The sequence below is a fragment of the Narcine bancroftii genome, chromosome 10, assembly GCF_036971445.1.
Source record: "Narcine bancroftii isolate sNarBan1 chromosome 10, sNarBan1.hap1, whole genome shotgun sequence".
NCBI classification, from domain to species: Eukaryota; Metazoa; Chordata; class Chondrichthyes; order Torpediniformes; family Narcinidae; genus Narcine; species Narcine bancroftii.
Window position 1 is genome coordinate 108,707,472 of NC_091478.1, and position 6,000 is coordinate 108,713,471.

General features: G+C 44.6%; 1 long non-coding RNA gene across 1 annotated transcript in view; it reads left to right on the plus strand.

The window, feature by feature from the left end:
• LOC138744052 (uncharacterized) overlaps positions 1 to 3,107 on the plus strand; it is a 50,334-nt gene extending 47,227 nt beyond the window's left edge. The window contains exon 5 of the long non-coding RNA XR_011345235.1: positions 2,882 to 3,107. This is a non-coding gene — a long non-coding RNA (uncharacterized lncRNA). The remainder of the gene's footprint in view (positions 1 to 2,881) is intronic.
• Positions 3,108 to 6,000: the final 2,893 nt, after the last annotated feature.

Sequence of the window (6,000 nt, forward strand, 5' to 3'; positions counted from 1 at the left end):
TCTAGAAGTCCAAATACACCACATCCACTGGTCTCCCAAGTCCACCCTCTTTGTCACATGCTCGAAAAATTCCAGAAGGTTAGTCAAGCATGACTTACCCTTAAGGAATCCATGCTGACTAGCCCTTATACTATTATTTCTGCCTAAGTGTTCTGCTATTACTCCTTTTATGATAGATTCCAATATCTTCCCCACCACTGACGTCAGGCTGACCGGTCTATAATTTCCCGTTTTCTCCCTCCCTCCCTTCTTAAAAATCGGCACCACATCAGCCATTCTCCAATCCTCAGGGACCTCCCCCGAATCTATGGAACTTTGGAAAATGTCGACCAGTGCCTCCACAATTTCCATAGCAACTTCTTTAAGCACCCTGGGATGCAGCCCATCAGGCCCTGGGGTTTTATCAGACCTCAGTCCAAACAATTTACTAACAACCTCCTGCTTCTAGATCCGGATATCCATTAGATCCCCTACTTCCGCAGGAAAGTTCCCCAAGTCTCTTGATACCAAATGACCACTACCCACTAACTGACCATAACCTATATCCTCCTTGGTGAAGACCGATGCAAAGTATTTGTTAAATTCCTCAGCCATCTCCTTGTTTCCGGTAATAATTCCACCCTTTTCCATTCTTAATGGACCAATTTTAGACCGAACCAATTTCTTCCTCTTCACATATTTAAAAAAGCTTTTGCTATCCTCCATTATATTATTTGCTAATTTCCTCTCATACTTCATTTTCCCCTCTCTTATGACTTTCTTAGTTACCCTCTGATGCTCCTTGAAGGTTTCCCAATCCACTAACTTCCCACTCCGCTTCGCTATCTTATACTTACTCCCTTTGGATTTGATATTGCACTTGATTTCATTAGTTAGCCACGGCTGCCATTTGCATCTCCAAGAGCCTTTCCTCCACTTTGGAATAAATTTGTCCTGAATACTGTGAAAAATGTCCAAAAATACCTGCCATTTTTCCCCAGTTGTCCTCCCAGCTAGTGTATCTTTCCATTTTGTTTTGGCTAGCTCCTCCCTCATAGCTGCATAATCCCCTTTATTTAACTGCAGTACAGATGCTTCCGACTTCCTTTCTTTTTCCCTTTCTAATTGCAGCTCAAAAGTAACCATACCATGGTCACTATTCCCTAATGGCTCCCCTACATCGAGGTCACTTATTAACTCTGCGTCGCTGCACAGCACCAAGTCCAGAATCGACTTCCCCCTGGTAGGTTCCTCTACTAGCTGCCACTAGACATTCAATAAACTCACTCTCTTGTGTTCCTGCCCCCGTCTGATTATCCCAGTCCACCTTCATGTTGAAGTCCCCCATAAACTACCGTATTGCTACCACTTTGACATGCCACTCTTAATTCCTGATTTATACCGATATCTGAGCTACTTTTCGGAGGCCTGTAAATGACCCCCATTATGGTCCTCATGCCTTTACAATTTCTTAATTCTATCCAAACAGACTCTACCCACCTGTTTCAATGTCTTTCCTTTCAAACGCCTGAATTTCATTTCTTACCAACAGAGCTACCCCACCCTCTCTTCCCAACTTTCTGTCTTTTCTATAGGACGTGTACCCGGGAACATTGATTTCCCAATCCTGCCCTTCCCGCAGCCATGTCTCCGTAACTCCGACAATGTCATAACCTCCCATTGCCATTTGCGCCTCAAGCTCATCCATTTTATTCCTTACACTCCGTGCATTCATACACAATACCTTGATAACATATCTCCTTTCTCCCTCCACCTTTGTTCTCGATGCACTTGCCCCTACTCTCCTATCACTTTTAGTTCCCTTTTTCCTTATTGTTGCACCGTCTAACAGAACCACCCCTATATTCACTCTCCTATCTGCTTCCCTATCAGTCCTGTTCCCTTCCCCCTGCCAAATTAGTTTTAAATTTGAAGGTGGATTCCCATGGAGATAGAAGGCTTTGGGTATGCTGGCCTTTATAAATCATAGCATGGAATATAGGATCTGGGGAGGTGATGTTCAGAGTGTTGGTGAGGCCAGGTTTGGAGTATTGTATGCCTTTCTGGTCTCCAAATTATAGGAAGGATATCAATAAGGTAGAGAGAGTGCAAAGAAGTTTGACGAAAATGTTGCCTGGATTGCAGTATTTTGAATACGTAGAAAGATTGAGTAGACTGGGACTTCGTTCATTGGAGCGTAGAGGGTTGAGCGGGGATTTGATAGAGGTATTTAAAATTATCAAGGGAATAGATAGAGTAGCTGTGAATAGGCTCTTTCCCCTAAGGGGAGCAGAGATTGGAACAAGGGGTCATAAGTTAAGGGGCAAAACTTGAGAAGTAATACAAGAGGATGCTTCTTCACTCAGAGTGGTGGCTGAGTGGAATGATCTACTGGAAGAAGTGGCGCCAGGGTCAATTCTGTCATTTAAGATGAGGTTATATGAGTATATGGATGCGAGGGGGTGGGAGGGTTATGGGCAAGGGAAGTAGGTAGATGGAACTCGTGGAGTTTCACGTAAATCGGTGCTTTAGGTGCCATGAGCAAGTTGGCTCTTTCTTGCACTCGACTTGATTATGTGAAACCTTTCTGGGATAGAATCAAGGAACTTATTAAAATTTAAACTTTCACTTGATCCTAAGGTATTTTTATTGGGTTATATGAAGAAATTGAGTTTAGAATTAAAATTAGATGAGTCTCAAATTGCTCTTTGAGATTGGCTTTAGCTGGGGCTAGAAAATGACGAGTATTCAATGGTGGCATTCAGAAAGGAGGTCTTGTATTCCATTAGAAAAGATGTGTGGGGGCTAGGGCTGGGGATGGGGACCTGCAAGTGGGATGGGTGGTCGGGGCCAATAATAGAAAGGTTCCACTTTTCCACAGGACTCTCTGTTCCTCAAGTAGATGCGGCAGTGAAGTTCCCCCCACCCCATCCAGCGCCAGGATTCCAGGCGTGGGGGTCGATGAGGGATCAGGGATGCTATTAGGGCGGTCGACAGTCTGATCCACTTGGGGACCCCTGACCTCAACCATCAAGTGTTACTAAAAGGAATGGATGAAGGTCTGGCAGAGGATGAGGTTTGTCTTCATTTTGGTGAGGCATTTGATAGGCTCCACACACTCAGTCATAAGGCTTGGGATCTATGGATGTGTGGAATCAGAAATGGCTTAACTGCAGAAAGCATTTGGATATGGGCATGGATGGGTGGGGTATGAAGGGATATGAAATGGGTGCTTGTCAGTGGGATGAGAAAATCAGTTCACCACAGACTGGAAGGTTTCTGTGCTGGAATGAGACGTCATTAACAACGACACCGACAGCCCAATCCTCTTTCTGCCAATTCTGCTGCAGACATTGGAAGACGGTCCTGTTCAAAATAATCCGAATACCCCTGGGCATGAACCCACCGAAACCACAGTTTAGTTCCTCCACCTCAGATGGTGAAATCTACAGATTTTTCTTTAAAATATTGTTTACATTGTAAAACAATTTGAAAAGTGCATTAACATATATCGTAATGTTCAATTCAAAAGGAAAAAAATAATGAAAAAATCTCAGAGATTGAAACAGGAGGTAAAAGTTTGGAAGTAACATGAGGGGGACTTCTTTACTCAGAGTGGTGGCTGAGTGGAGTGAGCTTCCGGGAGAAATAGTGGCGGCAGGGTCCACTTTGTCATTTCAGGAAAAATTGGAGGGGAGGGGAATGCAGAGAGGTGGTACGAGAGGAGAGTATTTAGTTCAGTGCAGACAAGAATGGCCAAGTGACCTGTTTCTGTGCTGTAATTGTTATAGGGTTAAAATGTGTGGCAGTAACTTGGAAGTCCGATGCGTATTTGGGAATGGGTCGATGGCCACACTGAAATAGGCCATTGATTCCCACGAAATAATTACATTGAATTCACGGAACAAATTTGAATTTCTCTTTTGAAGATTTGGGATGTGTATTTACCAATTGTAGGAATTAAGTTGTAATCACCCAACACAAACTTTCTGACTCCTAAAACCAAGAAAAGCAAGATTTTATTTGAGAGTTTTGGTCAATTGTTATAAATACTATCTAGATGTTTTCTCTCTTTATTGTTTTCTATTGGGCAGCTGTGGGAGGGGTTACTTTTGAAATCACTATGCATTAATTTTATCTTATTTTCAAATAAGAAATTTAAGTTTTTTAATGTATATGTTAAATTAAATGTAAAAATGTTACAAATAAGATAAATGAAGAATTGTTTCAGGAACTGGCGATCTTCCACGAGTGCCGTGAACCCCAGGCAGCAGGAATGTGTGAACGAAACACAAAACTGGCCAGAAGAACTGAGGAAACACGGCTAAAAGTGCCCAAAAAGGTGCTGATGCCATCTTGATTTTAATGCAGGTGACACCGAGGAATGCGTTGGGGCAGAGATGGTCTATGGACAGCCAATACAGACGCCTTGGGGAACAAAGCCCGCACCACCAGTAGGGATGGATAATGGTGGGTAATGAATAAGCAAATATTAGAGGCACCAAGAGAGAGCGACACACACATACCCAGACAGACAGACACACACACACAGAAACAGAGAGACACACACAGACAGAGAGAGAGACTGACAGCGAGAGAGAGACAGACAAGAGTCACAGACAGAGACACACACAGACAGATAGAGAGACACACACAGACGGAGAGAGAGACACACAGAGAGACACACACACGACACAAAGAGACAGACACACACACAGACAGACACACACACAGAGACAGAGACAAACACACGACACATACAGACAGACACAAGACACAGGGAGACAGACACACACAAAGACATAGACAGAGAGAGACAGATAAAGAGACACAGACACACAGAGACAGAGACACACACAGAGACACAGAGAGAGACCCACACACAGACAGAGAGAGAGACACAGAGAGAGACACACACACATAGAGACACAGAGAGAGAGAGACACAGAGAGAGATACACAGACAGAGAGACACAGACAGAGAGACACAGACAGAGAGACACAGACAGAGAGACACAGACAGAGAGACACAGACAGAGAGACACAGACAGAGAGACACAGACAGAGAGAGACACACACACACACAGAGACAGACACAGAGACTCAGGTACAGAGACACAGACAGAGAGAGAGACACACACATATAGACAGAGAGACACAAATTGTGACACAGAGGGAGAGAGAGACACACACAGCGACACACAAACAGACACAGACAGAGACACACAAACAGACGCAGAGACACTCACACAGAAGAAGATACACACAGAGAGAGACACAGACAGAGAGAGACACAGACAGAGAGAGAGACACAGAGAGAGACACAGACACACAAACACAGAGAGACACACTCAGACACAGAGAGACACACAGACACAGAGAGACACACAGTCACAGAGACACACTCAGACCGAGAGACAGACTGAGAGAGACACACACACAGACATAGAGAGAAACACACAGACGTAGTTACACACGCACACAAACAGACAGAGAGAGACCCCTTGGTTGTGCCCTTCACCTTCGCACTTAACTCTCTCATCTCTCCTGGCAGGATCTCATCACCTTTCCTACCCATGGACCATGACATCTGTCTGCTCATCCTCCTTCCTGAGAATGGTGTGAACTCTACCCTAGAAACCCCACAGCAAAGAAAAGAGACCCTTCGGCCCTTCTCATCCATGGTGAAATATCATTCTGCCAGTCTGATCGACCTGCAGCCAGTCCCTAACCCTCCTGACTTCCCACATCCATGGATCTCTGCAATTGATTCTTAAAACGTAAGAGTTTGAATGTTAAATGGCAGACCATTGAGGAGTGTTGTCAAACAAAGGGATTGAGGAACTGTGATACAGAACTGCCCGAAAGTGGAGTCCCATGTAGAGATGGGGGGGGGGTGGGGGGGTGAAGAATGCTTCTGGTATTTTGGCCTTCAGAAATGAGAGGATTGAGTGCAGGAGGTGGGAGGCTACGAGGAAGTTGGACAAGGCCTGGGTGAGGCCAACTGGGGAACATTGTGTGC